Source organism: Aythya fuligula, chromosome 2 (genome assembly GCF_009819795.1).
Source record: "Aythya fuligula isolate bAytFul2 chromosome 2, bAytFul2.pri, whole genome shotgun sequence".
NCBI classification, from domain to species: Eukaryota; Metazoa; Chordata; class Aves; order Anseriformes; family Anatidae; genus Aythya; species Aythya fuligula.
Window position 1 is genome coordinate 39,941,931 of NC_045560.1, and position 17,082 is coordinate 39,959,012.

The window sequence follows — 17,082 nt, forward strand, 5'->3', positions numbered from 1 at the left end:
CCTTGAAATTAAAATCTTTCATCCAGACATTCCATAACTACAGAAGTAGTAATAAGAAATAGTATCACAGAATGTAGTCACACATCATGACTGGACTATTAAGACTTTAATTTGAAAACTAAAATGAAACTGAGCTGATTCACTGTGGAAGCCATACAGAGGTATACAGTAGCAGCCAGAAGGTCACATGCAAGTGGGTGTAGCCCAGAAGCATGTAGAATCCAGAAGATGGAAACGTATTTCAAAAATGGGTACAGAGCATATTTGACATGAAAATGCAACTACTGATGCTGTGAATCTGGTGAAATTTTCTGGCATTCTGGGGATAGCAAAGCAACTTTGATGAAAGAGAAAATAGAGGTTTATGGCATTCTAAATCTGAAAGGTTTTTATGAATGCGGTCTTTTTGGTTTAAAACATAATGGGCTTAACTAATGCCTTAAAGCCTATTTCAAGTATTGATTTTTAGGTGTTGTATCCATAAATAGCTTCAGAACAATATTCCATCTATACAAAACACATTTCTTAATATCACTGAGAAAAAAAGTTGGAAAGTTTGAACAGACTGAATTTTTAGAAACTTGGGAAAGGTCTTATGGAAACAAAGTCACACTGCATCTTAAGAGCAGGAGAGTTTTAAGATCAGACAGTTAATCCCAGTGCAATTATTTTATATGGATAATATTTGTTGCACAGCTATAGCTGTAGCCAAGCTCAGTATTCCCTGAGGCATGTTCTAACCTAGCATTTAACACCTCCAGGAGAGCCTCCAAGAACTACACAGCATCACAGGCATTTGCAAAACCATTAGAAACAAGCAAGCCATAGCCTGTTAACACTAGTTCAGGAGAGACCGAAGAATCTTCAAAGGCAAATACAGTGCTTGCTATGCTACACATGTGACAGGTAATATGATATTTCAAGGGATCAAGTTACAGAACCATACACTTGGAGTACCATATTTTGCACCATTCAGGAATACCATATTTTGAAGGATAACTACTCTTTAGGAGATTTAGGAGGATACAGAAGCAGATAAATCCTTCTCCTGATAGCCAAGACACAGTAAACTGAAAAAAAAAAAAAACACACTGCTGTAGACCAAGATGAGAAAGGGCAGTTCCTGTTTGCTTAGATCAAGTTATCCTTTTTGAAGAACCTACAGTTGAATCATTAATAGAACAAAATACATCAAAATTGACTTTTTTCTCACCAGTACGGGCACAGGATTTGCATATAGCTGCAGGTAGCTATTCTTTCAAAATAACACTTCAGAGGCAATCATTAAGAGAAAATTTGATCTATTTTGCAAAAGCCTCACTTACACCAAGACCACTTAAAGTACTTCAGCAAACATGCTTCCTCAGCATATTCTGTCCATAATTATAAGTAGGATTTCAGTGAACTGATGCTTTCACCTTATTATTAACCTTTTAAACAGAAACATATTTTATTTAGAACCCCCTTCTCAAGTCAGGTGGCAATTAAATTTCATAAACACAGGCCACAATAGTTGAGGCCATTACCAAGTTTAAAAATAAATACCAGTAAATTAAAAAAAAAAGACTAAGAACTGGAGAACTCCTAGACATTGTCTGTATAGATATCTGCCTCTGAAGCCAACACTGAATGAAAATAAACCTCTGACTGATAAGGATGCTGGTGAAATAGATTAGATAAGCCACTTGACCTGAAAGACTGCATTGGCCACTGTCTCCACTGCAGAAAGCTTAGAAAAATGGTCATGACTGAACTGCTGATAGTTTAACAGAAACTCAGAAAGAGTCCCTATGTAAGGAGCATTAGAAAATAAAAGGAAGAAGACCACAGTGAAGTTCATCTTCCCCTTTTACTATCAAACATATTGAAACATTCACACAGGGGTAAGGGAAATTTTGATTAAAAAAAGATGGAAAAAAGCAGCCCCTTATGTCTAGACATTTTAATTTGTTGACCTTATCTTGCAAGAAAGATCATTACGTGAATGTCTTATTAATCTGGTACTTAGATGAAACATTACAAGCTTATAAAAACGTTAACTGCATTTCACTGAAATGTTTATGTAGTATAGGATGACAATATCTAAGTTTCCTGAAAGCTCAATAAAAAACATTTAGCTTAGAAGGGGAAAATGAGTTTTATCCATAGCACATTAGGCAGCACCAGGTCTGTGCTTGTGACTCATAGTTACTTTCTGCAGTAAGCATCAAATCCTCCTTGCTCAAGTCAGCAGCACTTGCAAAAGCAGGAAAGTGACAGTGTTTTTCTACCTCCTCCTTACTTGGACATGATTTCTGGTTACAAGAGGACAGAGGAACATCAGTGCTTGTCCCCATCATGAGTGGGTGCCACGCTAAAGCTCACTGACGTGGCTAGGGTGAACATGACCGAAGGCAGTAAATCTCAGCAATGCTTGGGTTTCTGCTAACAGCAGTGAGGGGACAGGGTGGGAGAGCAGGAGGAATTGTCCCTCTGAGGAGGTACAGAGGGAGTAGGCAGAACAGCTACCAAGACTAACAGTGTATGTTTCACCACCTGGTCTTCAGGACTCTGCAGGTCACAGGACAGACAACAATAAAAGGAGAAATATTGTTTGGCAGGACCATACTGGCCAATGAAATCTTGAAAGAGAAAAACAGAGTCTGAGGCCCCACTTATATTACTTCTGTGTACTGCACACGCATCCTGCAGCTTGGTAGTGCTATTTCATGCTGCTTTCCCAGGGGTCTGACTTGCTGATTGATTTTCTACCACATTAATCGCCCACAGATTATCAAAAAGTTACTTACACAACCATTCATCATCTGGGTTTGTTTTACTAGATGGACTGTTTGAAACAAAGAGGCAGCAATACAGTTTCAAGACTTCAAAAACTAGATTGTCCTTCTCTTGCTTGAAGGTCACAAAAATAAATTTGTTTCAGGAAAGTCATTATTGGGCATCCTTGTCAATTCCTAGATAAACACCTGAGCTTCAGAACTCTCAACATATAAGCACACTAAAACTTACAAGGATTTGAAGTGCTTAATTCCCCTTGGTGATCACTTAATATATATTTTTAACTGATTTTTTTTTAATGCATTTAAAATTAGTACCTGCTAGGGGAAAAGACCTGGAATCAGACAACAACAGTTTGAATATGCTTCTCATAAAACCCTTTAACAAAGGTAACATCCTAAATTTGAGAAGTGTGCAAGCATCCCTATTTGCCTTATAGTATATAAGATACCTTAAGTACTATGTTTTTGTCAGGAAAATTGTTTGCAAATGCTAAGCCTGTTAAACAGACAGTATTTACCTTAACAAGCACAGCTTTAATAAAATGTACGTAACAGAAGATCAAGAGGGACAGAACTACAAACAGGTTTAAATAGAGTTTGCCATGGACAAGTCAAAGAGAGGTAGAGGTGATGTATCCCAGGAAATGCAATAAGCAGCACTTCCACACCAATTCTCTGGCCTGAGAGCACCAATTTCTTTGAATTGCACTGCAAGAACCACCCTGCAATAGTAGCCTAGCTGAGTAAAATCATATCATACCTCAGATCAGTCATTTTTCATGGTCAGGATGCTGCAGTCTGGCAACACCTTTTTGAAGGAAACATCAATCCTACTCTTGCTTCGGAAAGCAAAGCATAAAAGCATCCAGTAATATTGTATCAAGCTTAAAAAAAAAAAAAAAAAAAAAAAAAAAAAAAAAAAAAAAAAAAAAAGGAAAGCCAAGCCTGTTGCTATCTGCCATTTGCCTTTGGGTTAGCTTTAGGATAGCTTTCTCTCTAGACAATGCGTTGGGAAGTCCTACAAGAACTAAGAATTGCAAAGATGTGGATGCAGCCACAGTCAGAGGCCCCAAGCCACAGATTGCTGAAAGCAATTGGGAGAGAGGAAAAAGCCTCAATGTCTGCTTGTGTTCATATTCTTTCACTGAACGTCAAGTACTGACTGTTCTCCAGTCCATTAGAAGTCAGGCCCACTAACATGGGACACGTACACCTCTGACCTCATCTTCCATTTCTTTATTTAAATCCTCTATGTCATCAAGCATGCCAAAATATGATCTCTCAAAGTAGCATATAAGGAAGGTTAATGTTTTATTGCTTTAACATCACATTTCCCACCACACATTTTCATGATAAAATATTTTGAATCTCATTCTTTTCTTGCTCATCTCACCTGCAACCTTAATATTGTATACCACAGGGTAAGTTTACTTCATTTTATTTAAATTTCCTAGATAGAAAATTATATATATGAAAATTGGCTATTATAATAACCACTTTTTTTTTTTTTTTTTTTTTTTTTTAAGTGGTTTAACAAGCAGAAGAGCTTGTTTAACTCTCTAAGGGTCATCACCATGGAGTAATTATTGTCCTCAAGGATTTGATCATTTACACAAAACTAGCCTATACCTCCAGGCAAGGTAAGCAAGTCACTTTAAATGATGGCTGTTTCAGAAATGGATTCTCAAGAGCCAAAGAAAAGAGAGGCCTTCAAAGGACCTGGTGTTTTGAAGAAAAAAGCCTCCCTTTTCCCTCCCCCTCTGAATATATTTATACATTTGGACTAGGAACCTTCAGAGATGAGTGGTTTTTTTTTTTGCAAAAAGATTGAACTGGAAAATGTTAAAGCCTTCTCTTGGGCAGCTTAAGTTACACATACATTTCTAGTCATGCATTCCTAACTTAAGTGTAGGAGTCCCAGCAGAGGAATCCCAGCTGCAGCCAAGCCCCAGAGATTTGAGATGTATCACTTTGTTTGCTAATAAACTAACTCCCAGGAGAAGGCTAAGTTTAGGGTTTATGTAAAGCACAGACTGTTTTCATAACAAGCTAAGAAAAGTTTTTGCTCACTCTACGAGAAGATAATTTAGGAAAAAAAAATCATACCCATCAAGGATGTATGTAAATATGTGTCAGAAAGCAAGTTAAAAATAGTTCATAGGTAATTTCCTCCGTATTAGCATGTCTAGTGGCTCATGACATAAAATTGGCTACACATCCTGAGCAGATCTAGTATCAAAACTAAATTTCCAGACCAAAAGGTAAATGGATTCTGTTACCCAATACAGTTTAGTCTCAGTAAAAACTGTCTACCAATGTATTTTTATACCCTGTAACACCTCAAACAAACAAGGACTTCTTGAGCAAACATATATCTAGAGATAGCATATGCAGCTTCTTCCTTGAATATATTTATTACTGCATAGACAGGTCTTGAACTGGCTGCATTGTCCTCCCTTCAACATAAGTTGTTTGGATTTTAGCAAGTTATCCAAAGTAAAATAATAATAATAATAAAAAAATAAAAAGCAACAAGATTAAATGCAACAATAAAGCAACATTAGCTCAGATTACTCAGGATAAGCAACACAAAACCATCTCTTGCCAGAACCTCTGCAGATCTGTCAGTTATATATTTACAAATGAAAATTGTCTGTTGGAAAAAATTACAGAAGAAACTACCTCAGTTTGGAAGGGACCATGTCAGGTCCCCAAACTGAAGGAATTGGAAAGAATAATCCCTTCCTTCCAAGAGAGTCCATCCATCAGGTTTTGGGCTTGAGTGCTGCCGCCTTGTCTTACATCACCCCTGCTCTTATGGGGTTGATGGACTGTAAACCCTGTCCAGGCATCTCTCCTTGTGAGCGAAGATGTCGGATTTTCTTTTGCACCTATATCAAGAGAAGAAGGGATGGTCTTAGCGACACCTTCCATCCCTAAGTTTCAGTCGCTTCCCCTATCCCTTATCAGAGGAGCAACTGCTGTATCTCTAGCAAAAGAAGAGCAAGGGAGATTATTGAAGGGATGGCTGCTGAGCTTGAGCAACACTGAGCCACAAAGACAATTCTGCCCACATCTACAGAGCACGTGGGCAAGACCTTCTGTCCTTTAATATTCTACCTATTACAGCTTTGTTGCTGACCCCTTCAGTATGCCCTTCAAATTTCTAAGAGTTTGGAAGAGAAAAAGAAGGAAAATTTGTCAGATGCTCCCAGAAATATCACTGGCCATTTAGGAGAAAATATATCTCCATCCTCACTCCAGGATGCCAAGCAGACAGCTACAGCAGAGCTCAACATACGAGAGCCTCAGAAAAGCACCTTCCCAAACAGCAGGCTACAAGTTGTGCTAAAGCCTGCTTTGCTACCTTTCTTCAATAATCAGGTAAATAAGTTATCAGTGATTTTCCTCATAACCTCAAATAATCAGAATCTATAAAGTCAGATGTTCAGAAACTGTCATATCAAAAAGTCACCTTTTAGTTCATATTATGACTCATACATGATTCATGTTCATACATGAGCATACAGTTCATATCATGTTCATACATGATATGAACTTTGCTATCTGTTAAATTTGTTCATTAGCGAGTCAACAGTCAGTAGCAAAAGGGATTGCTGAGCTCACCTAAAGGAAAGCAGCAAAGAGATTTTAAGTTGCTTCTGAAGCAGAAGCAGCTCAGATTGTTTTAAAATTAATTATTTAAAAAAAAAAAAATACACAGCCAATAACTTCAAGCTGAGAAAGCCACCTCCCCTTCCCACTTTTGCCAATCAGCTCTCTGGAATTCAATGCAAATATATATTTTTAAACAATATAGCAGGCAAAAAGCTCACTACTAAAAAAAAAAAAAAAAAGGCAAAACATTCAGAGGATTAAACAGTATTTTTCAAAAGTTTTAGTGAAAAAAGAACATGCCAGATTCCCATAGTTACCTACATTTATGATTATCTTGTAATACAAAAACATTTGGTTTAACGTTATTAAGAAAACAATTTAAAAGAAAGCCTTCCAGTGTTCTCCAAATGAAATGAAGAATGCAATAGTTATTTAAGGTGGTGTGTTTTGGTTTTTTTCCCCACCTCCCCTGGACACTTGTCAAGAATGCTCTTTTAGTTCCTTCTGATAGAAAAAAAATCAGATTTTTCAGCCAGGTCCTGATGGTATCAATCCTCCCTTCTTCCAACAAAACACTGCCTAGAGGAATGTCTGTAAAAACACAAAGACTTGTATAAGTCTACTAGTTTTATCCCCAACATATTTAACACTTTTCCAGAATCCAATAGAAAATACCAGCCTCTATGTTAACCTACAGTCTTTAGATCAAATTAATAAACTGTTATTGATCAGACGGTAGGCTACATTTTCCAAGACTCTGCAGTTTCAGCAAACAGTAAGAATAACCTCCAGGCAACATGGATTTTGAAATTTCTCTCAATTATTTCCACTTTAAGTAATTCATTTTAAACTTATATTACTGAAAAACCTCAAAGTACTCAAGAGAAGTCTGACTAAGCCTCCAGTCTTGAATCAGATATTAGCTCATGAAGACAGATAGTATTAAAAACAGTAAGTTAAAAATGCAAGGATTACACGTATAGTTACAGGCCACTAGTACATTTCCTTTCCTCAGCTGCATGCATTAACTATGAAACTCAGTTTGAAATCAAGTAAAATATCATTTAATAATTTAAAAAAGTAGCCAGTGAAAAATCAAATGCTGACAAACACCCCAGTATTCCCCAGTGCAGACCAAACTCTGCCTTCTGGGTTTACCCATTATATAACTTGGCTTGTTTACATGGTCACACAATGAAGGATGAAAGACAACATGCATCTGCTGTAGGGAAGAAGTTTTAATTGGTCGTGCTTTTTGTTCATTTCTAATTTGGAATATAAAAGCTGATACCACTTCCTCATTCAGGGTTAAATCATTGTCTAACCAGTGCTTCAGCAAGAATGGTTTATGTACTTCAAGGAGAGAAGTACTTCATTTACCAAACTCACCCAGCTATCCAAGAAGAAATGGTACCTAATTATAGCCATCCCTTTGACTAACACTTCACTATTTTCACTATCTCCCTTCTCATCCCAAAATGTCATACATAATCTCCCACCTTTTTCTGAGCTCATCTAATCATTTCTCCTACTCTTCTGCGTGTATTAGCCCCCCCCCCCCCAACATTCACCCATTATTTTTGCCACCCGCTACTTCATCTTCACAATTTAAGTTTCTTTCCTAAAATATCATATTATGCAGAGAAACCTGACGGCAAAGCAAAAAACAAGTAACTATTTGAGGACCACAGCCACTTGTGACAGATGCAGGAGGAAACTGTTCTTGCCCTTGCTGCTTTGTGCTTTCAGCAGAGACTTGCTAGCTCTCTTCCAAAAACTATTTGAGTGAAGCTGTAGTTTCATAGGTAAGATAGATGTACATGCAGGCTTTACCAGAGTATAATAATTAATGGAGTAGCTGTTGAGTAACAAGGAAGGCGGGAAGGGTGATTTTACTGGCCCAGCAGTAAGTAAGTTTAGCAATGAGGTTGACTTGACATAAAAAACACAGGGTTCAGACCTCGTAACTGAGCTACACCCACTGCCAAAAAGAAGGGACACTGACCTGGAGAGGACAAGCTCATAAAGCAAAGTCACTTTGCAAGTAAGAATTTGAGCATCACTAGGTTACTGAAAGCAAAACTGTAATATTAGTTACGCAAGACAAAAAAAAAAAAAAAGTATTGAAATGAAAAACAGGTTTTATGTTGCCTAGTCGAACAAATAAGCACTTTTAACAGTGCAGATTACTTTTATTTCAGGTGTTGCTTACATCAGGAGTTTCTGGTCTGTCATAGAGAGAAGACTAGAGTACTGATGAATAAATCTTATTTTCCCTACGTGGAATAGGCACTATTTGGAAAAATATGGATTTCTTGTTATCCTAATATACACCAATGGCACTATGCTAAAATCAAGCATTTGACAAATAGCTAACAGAGGCCAAAATATATCCAGTCAGTGGTACACAGAGATTTTGACAATATTAATCTATTATTTTTTATTCACAGGCAGTAGGGCACTGGGCCAGATCCTCTACTCCCATAAGTTTCAGTAGTGTTGTGGCCAACTACTGCTCTGTGCCATAAAAGTTTCAAGTCTGATGGGTGGTAGTAAATTAATTACAAGCAGGACAATATTTTTCATGACCTAACAGTCACATTTGTAATAAAGCACAAAGGACATCAGCACTTATTCACTGTAGATGGATACTCATGCAATGGAGGACTGCAAGTGCCTCAGTGTCTCAAAGCTTGTGGACCAAATGGAGATTTATCACCATATCACAGCCCACATGGTCAAGGAAATAAAGATCTATTTATGTACCCTTTTTCTGCTGATGTTTCCTATTCCTCTGTTCAAAAGCAAACATATTTTTGAGGTCACATATCTACTCCTTCACATCTCATTCTCATGCTCCACACTGCATATTTTACTTGTTAAAGGACCTATCCAATGCCCAGCAGAGCCAATGTTGGTTTGATTCCTAAAGCTGATAAACATCAAGCCTCAACAGCATTCAGGGTCCCCATGTCTGTAAGACTATGAGCTACCACAGCAGGAGCCAAAAAGCTTAGATGTTCCCACTCCTCCTAACTTACAACAGACTTAACATCAGACTCTCTTTGTAGTTCTCTTAATACTGCAAAGTTAGCCTAACAGATTTGGCAGGACTACCATGAGCTATCCCTGGACTCTAAGTGAGATTCAGGCTTTCATCCTGGTTCTAGCTTTGGAACAAAGATGGTTTCCTGGCTCATTTAAAAGCAACACCTTCGTTTCACACGTCCAGCTTCGAGAGGTTTTAGACAGAGATTAACACCTAGAATATTTCCTTGCAGCTTAAGCTTTAGTTCTGCAAAAGGAACCCATAAACTTTTAAGCATCCCTATAGCAGTCAACAATATTATCTACTTACATAAGAGTATATCTACATACAAGTATTTATAGAATTCAACGGCTATTTACAACATTTTTGTTGATGCACTCACTGGTTAAATTCTTATCTGCTCAGAACTAAGGAACTATTTAGTTACTTAATTCTCTGCTTGAAACACAGCCGTGTAACCTGCAGGCCTCCACTAAAATAATAATAAAAACCAAACTCTTGTAATTTGTGCATGTCAGGAAAATTATGCTGAGCAACGTTAAGCCAAAGATCCTTTAAAGATAAAGAAAAAGTTAGGCTGGATTTCTTAAATTATCCTGTAGATCTGATGAGAAAGCATACCCTTAGAGCAAACACAAAAGTTTACATAAAAGACTTTTTGTCTGTCTAATGTAATGACTCCCTCAAGCGCTTTGAAACAAGGAGATTTCACCCACAGATAGTTAGTCTAGGGTTCATGATATACTTGTTTTGCACAAATCACAATGTTTGACTTCAATCAAGCTAAGTGAATGCTTGTGTCCTGTAAGACAGGTAATCACAGTTAGAGCACTTAATGCTGTATAAATAGCAGTTAAAACAATGTCTGCTGAAAGCAAATGTAGGTTTCAGAAAGTAATAGGCATCTTTATGTTCTAACATTCTTTTTTTTCCCCTTAATAGAGAGAATGCGCTCATTTAAAATTTTGTTTACACTTACAGCACAGAAGCCTAGCAGAGCGCTTCACATAGACTTGAGTTTGAGATCGTCTCAGACTAGATGCTGCTCTCCTAAACTGCAAAATCACTATCTCCCTGAACTCTGGGATCTCTACTTGGAAAACAGTATTTTATATTTTCTGTCTTTATAACTCTGAGAACTAGTGACAGAGAAGTATGTAATAATTCAGCAACATTTTCATGTATAAATAATTCCTTAATTTTTTTTAAAAGCACTAGCCATATGCACTAGATACACTTTAAATTTTTATTGATTTTGAAATAGCTACCCAACTCCATTGCTTGTATTTCAGTCTTGTCAGACCCTGATGAAATGAGACTTGGTCTCCACTTGGCTGTGACATTTCAGCATGTACAAGAAACCTAATCCAAATGCAGAGTTGTTATCCTTTTAAAGGACAACTTGCCAGAGTTTCCCTGTAACTCATAACACCACCTACATTCAAGTCCATTTCCCCTTCTGCTTTCCAGATCCCAGAAACTATGGCCCTTCCAATATTAGGTGATAGGGACACCTATCTCCCAAGACAGATTTACTTCATATGTACCACAGAGTACACAGACATTTTTAAACCTAACTGGAGCTTTAGCACAAAGCTACATAGTACCAAAGAAGAAATGTATTTCTGGATGTGTTGAAGAAGGTCCCTTCACAGCAGTAAAGCTTACACTTGGTAATAACTAGCTGTACAACTGAGTGTCTAAAGCAATGACCTCATTCTGAAGGTCTCTGTTTTCCATTACCAGACCTGGGATCCATCCATGTCCATGAATTATATAATAAGTCTTAAAATCCTGTACTATACAGCTTTAAGAAGGTACCGTAAATGTTCAGTTTTCTGACAATAGGAACAGTAGTTACAGAGTTGTGCATCTTATTTCTCCTGTCCACAGGACAAAACACCTGCAGACTCCAACAAGACATCTGAAACGCTCTTCCAAGATCTTGCTTTCAGCATCTGAGAGGTAACAACACACCCATGTGCACAACTGCATTTATATTAAATGCATAGAACCGATAACCTTTAACAACAACAAAAAAAAAAGTCCTTACCAATGCAGAAATAAATCCAGAAGACCAATAGAAACACACATTGCCACATCACATAACCCTCCCTAAATCCTGAAGGGGGATAATCATTACCATGCCTCACCAAAATGGCATTACTCTCCAGAGGCACAGTACAGATGGGGTTGTGCTGCCAGGGTCCTGCACAGGCTGCCGGGGTATCCCAAGGGATGGCTGCTCCTGAAAGAGCAGGAGTCCAGAGCTGTTGGCAGCTCTGACAGCATCCCGTGACCTAGGGAGGCTGGTCAGCCCCCCCCCCCCCCCCCCCCCCCCCCCCCCCCCCCCCCCCCCCCCCCCCCCCCCCAAAACTGTTAGTGCTCCCAGGGCCCCAATACAAGCCTGAGAAAATCCAGTCCTCTCCAGGAAAAATTACCATTTATAAACAGTTGACAACAGCCACAGAAAAATAAACCCCAAGAAGTCTGGAGTTTTCAAATAGTTTGTGGACTAAGGGCTTTTATACGCTGCAAATGGCCATTCTAGAGGTTGTTTCATATAACAAAACTGAAGTGAAAATGCTGAGCCAAAGCAAATACCTTACGTGATAAAGCTAGGACCACAGTTTGATCTACATATCTATAGCCATCCTGACTAGGAGCTTTCAAACCACACGCTAACAATAATCACACACAAAGTAGTTAAGAAGTGTCTTACTATTTGATCCATAATGAAGTCTACTACTGATCTGACTCAAGTATAGAAGACTGAAAACAAATTCTAATTGGTCCCCTCAGAGACGGTTATATCTGGCTGCTAAGTCAGCACAAATCTGTTGACTCCAGACATACTTAAAACAGTACAGATTTTGTTCCAGAAAATATAAGAATCAGTATCAAGACTGTGACACTTCCAGCATGACTGTTTCCCAGTTACCACCAAGAGACTAGCAATGAGCACTCAAAAGATAAACTGAGTGATACTGTGAACTCACTCGGAGATTGTTTCACAATATGCAACCTTTGGAGAAGGATGGAAAGGAATGCTTAATCCATGAACCTTGTTAAGGGAATTAAAATATTTCTGAAGTGTTTTCCAGATGTTTTTAGTAATAAACAGAAAATCCCATATGGTTTATAAAGGGGAAAAAAGTGGTATGATAACGTTAATCTCCTTCATTTGAAAACAAAGAGAGAAAGCATCCAAAAAGCACCTTCATTTAAGTTTAAAAATAGATACAAACACTAGATACAAACACTTTCAGAAGCCAGAGACTGATGACCTGGCTGTACATGAATTCACTTATTAGTAAATAAGAAATGGTCACCAAAGGTAAAATTCAGGAAAGTATAGTCCAGGAAAACCAACAGAACTTACAGATACAGGCCCAGTCCACTGAATACTTTTGGTATTTAACACTTTCAAAGGAGAAGAAGAAATGCTTGAAAAATTTTAAATTCTTTTCTTTAAGGGCTGCCACATGAAACATTTCAACTTCACGCTTTGAAACTTTTGTATCAAGGAAAACTATTTTCTTTTTAAGGTTAAAATGATTAAGTAACCTCAAAAGAGAAAGAAATGTTATATTGGCTTGTTTGGAAGTTTTCTTCAGGCAAATATTAGTAGCTGACACACTGCCTCTAATGCTGCCCAGCTTGCCATACTCTGCCAAGAGTATATGAGAAAAAAGAGAAGAGCAATCATTAACAGCAGCAGCACACAGGGACTCCCACCACCCCAAGACCTGCATATATTGTTTCTTGTCTTCATCCTTTTGTGAGTCACCCTTTTGCAATAACTGAAGGGAAGTATGAGTTAACCCTACATTTCTCTGTCCCATCTAGGAAGGTGATGGATCTGACGAGAGGACTGCCTTCTTTCTTCACCTACCTAGCACTTTGCTCTGTAAGGATTCCCATTAGAGCCTCTGGGGTCTTTTCAGAAATTAATACAGTGGCAAAGGTGGTAATCAGCCCACAACAGACTATATGCCTACAGTGATATAGTGCGATTGCAATCGGAATCATTAATAGAAAGCTTTGGAAAGGCTTGAAAGCTTTCCAAGACCTTCATAAGGCTGCAATTGTATGTAGCTCCTGGCTAGGAATGCCTATGAAGTTACACAACACCTGAGATAGCCTATTAAAGCATGGTGAGGAACAAAGATGAAGTTCATTAGCCTTCAACATACTAGACACAAGCAATTATCAGCAGACCTCTCTTTAAGAGACCTCATTCAAACCTAAGTTTCCTACTTCTCTGTTCATCTATATCAACATTAACAAAGTTAGCCACTGACATGCATCTTTATCCTCAGTAAATAATTACAAACTTGAAGTTTTGAGGAAAACCTCATAAAATACTGTTATGGAGGAAAATCATAATTAAAAAAAAAAAAAAAAAAAAAAAAAAGCCCAGCCTCCAAAACCAAGCCTTAGGAGAATCCTTGGAAGTGTTTTTATTAGCACAGATGTAGCTATGATGGAAATTATAGGTATTTGAGTGCTTTCAATACTAGAATTACAGAAGAAAACTAATTGTCTTGTACCTAACAATCCAATGGTTTAGAAAAGAGGAAAGATACTTTTAAAACTGGTTTGAAATGGAATATAAGTCATATTTGTTGCAAAGGGAGGAGAAAAGGTTGTATTTCCTAAAGTCAGGTTTATTGATTAGACTTCCAAGTACATTATAAAGCTAAAAGCTGTATTCACCAGCTGCTATACATCTGCTGACTCCGCAGGTCATTTCAGATAGCATTGCTTGTATCTTTACTACAGAAGAACCCATTTTCAAGGTCACAGGAACTATTTCTGTTGAACTTTAATACTGTATCTGCATGTGCTAAATCCTGGATATTACACTATCGACTCACAGAAGAATGACTTTTTTCAGCTTGGCTACATTCTGTTCACTGAAATTTATATGCTTTGCTTCAGTGCCCTTATTGGAGCTATTCAGCAAGAAGAAAGTTCAGGATGAATTTTGGAAGCATCCACTTATACAACCAAACACAGCTTCTCCCCTCTGCAATTCAGCTGCTTTTCTGTGCCAGGTAAGGAATTACCAGAGCAGAGCTGTTCTATGACATCTCTCCTAGGCTTGGCTCCCCACTGCCCAGGGCAAGTAACAGAATAATCCTACTTGATTGTTAGCAGCTTTCTGGCCCCATGAAAACCTTTATGGGGTACACGTGCCCAGGTGCTAAAAGCTTTAACCCCTCTTGGCTAATGCACTGGAGAAAAACAATAATAATAAAAGGACTATCTACAGCCTTCCTCAATTTCTGATCTCTTCTGTATCTAAGTTTCTCAAGAGCCCCTTTTCCAAAACCACCTCAAATGTGAAGAAGTATGGCTACAGCCCAGTGGTTGCAGAGCACAGAAAATGGTAGCATTTCCTGAGAACATGTAGGAAGTTCACAGGACAGGTTTATTTTGGGAACTACCACACTCAGTACAGAATGAAAAATATTACTATACCTGAAAAACTCATGTTGCTGAATCCACCACGTTGTAGTTTCAAAGGAAAGACAAACAGACACTTGGGGAGCTGTAGCCAATCTGAATATTTCTCCCCATACATTCAGCGCTATCAGAGCAGGCACTCAAGAAGGAAGAACCACCCAACCAGAACCTAAGTAACCCCACTCCCACACGTTATGTCCAATTTAAACCAAAGCACCTCCATGTGTGACAGCCCTAAGGGCACCTGTAGCCTGCCATTGCCCTGACTGGCCTCAGCTGGGACTTTCAGCTGCACAGGCCTGCCCACCTCCCTGGGATCCATGTAAGCTCAGACTTAGCATCCAGGCCTGACCTATAGGTATGTCTGTCTTCTGGACCATCCAGGGCTGCTGATGGCCCCCTATTACAACAGTCAGCCCTATCTGGCATATAGATAAAAAATAAAGTAAATAACTAAAGAATTGTGTTCTAGCCATTAAAACTCAATATCTCTTTAATCAGCTAAAGAAAAGTATCAGTATCAATGTCACAGCTCTCTGTGAGTACTTAGAAACTGATCAAATCAATTCTTTCTCTTTGGTGAACTACACAGAGTGACTTTTTGAGACCTTTTACTTTAATAATTCTGCTTAGACCTTCACAAGCAGGGCTGTTTTGGACTTCAGAAATAGAAACATATGCTCCTGCCTGGAGGAGGCAAGGAAAGATTAAAAACCTTGCTATGAGGAGAATTTCAACAAAATTACGCACAGGCTTTCCTCTATTATCTGTTCCTCTCCTATGGGCTGGTACAATCTCCCATGGGCAGGTACAATCAACATTCTTCTTTTCAGCTCCACAATATAAATGATAGGGCAGAAATGGAATGTACATTGTCTTAGAAACATTAAATTTGCTGCAGTTGCATGATCTGCCCACCACCAAACACCCCTCACCTCTTTCCCTGTCCCCTAGGTCAAGGTTGCATTTGCATCTACCCTGTGCAGAAATTTCCCAGAGCACAATATGCTTTGTATCATTGGCTCATATATAATGTACTGCCAAATGACAGCAATTTGGCTATTTTGCCCGAAGTCAAGTTGTTTACAAAGATTGCTCTGCTTCAGAAAATTCTTGACACACCAGTTTACTATCTCATTAATGTTCCTACTCTCTTTAGAGATAATAGTCACATTAAATGCTCGTTAATGTTAAAATTGAGAAGAAAAAAGAAAAAAAAAAAAAAAAAAAAAAAAAACTCATTCTACATCTCTCCATTTCTCAAATAGCCCAGGCCCCAAACAGATTAACTTTTATCTCATACACTTGTCAACTAATCATCTTTGGTTGAGTGGTAAAGAGAACTGAACAATGTTTCTGATAAAACTTCTTAGACAGATGCGCTTTCCATTGGGAGATAAATCACAGAAATGCTTACTTTATGAAAAAGTACCTTTTTTTTAGAAAGGAGGGGAGGGTAAGATGAAAGAGAAGCAGGACAAGAAATTATAGCAATGGGAAGTAATTCATGATGGTGTAACCAGTACCCATTTTCCAAGAGAACTGAGAGTACATTACATCAGAGGAGTCATAGACTTCATCCCTCAACTTTCATATAGAAGATGGTCATTTTATTCATCCTTGGCTGATCACATGTACATATTGAGTTTTTGTTACCAAGCCATGTACAACTTACATCATAACCCTGAACAGAAACTACAGCAGGTTGTTTTGAGTCTAGAAATGAGATCTCCTGCTGACAAAAACTACATATATCATTCATATAAGTTGGTTCTGTGTGCACAAGAAACGCCCTGGCCTCTTCTTCAGATGACAGCTTTGCAATCACCTCTAGCATGTAACTCATGAGTTATCACATGCCATTATTTTTTTTGCCTATTGTGCACAAAGACAACTACTCATCCACACTATATGCCAGACGTGCCCTGGAGGCAGTCCACCACACCAGATATCCAGGTAAAGTCAGTGTGGTCCAACAACAGTCACAGCTCTGGTCAGTGCCACAGACTGATCAGGGGGCATATTAACAGTGGTCTGACTGACAGCCACCTTCAACAAACAGACAGAGCCTTCAGAAATTAGAAGTAAATGACTACTGCATACTCCCACAAGCTGCTCAGCCCAAGAGCACAGGATATCACACACAGGATGGGGCCTTTGAGA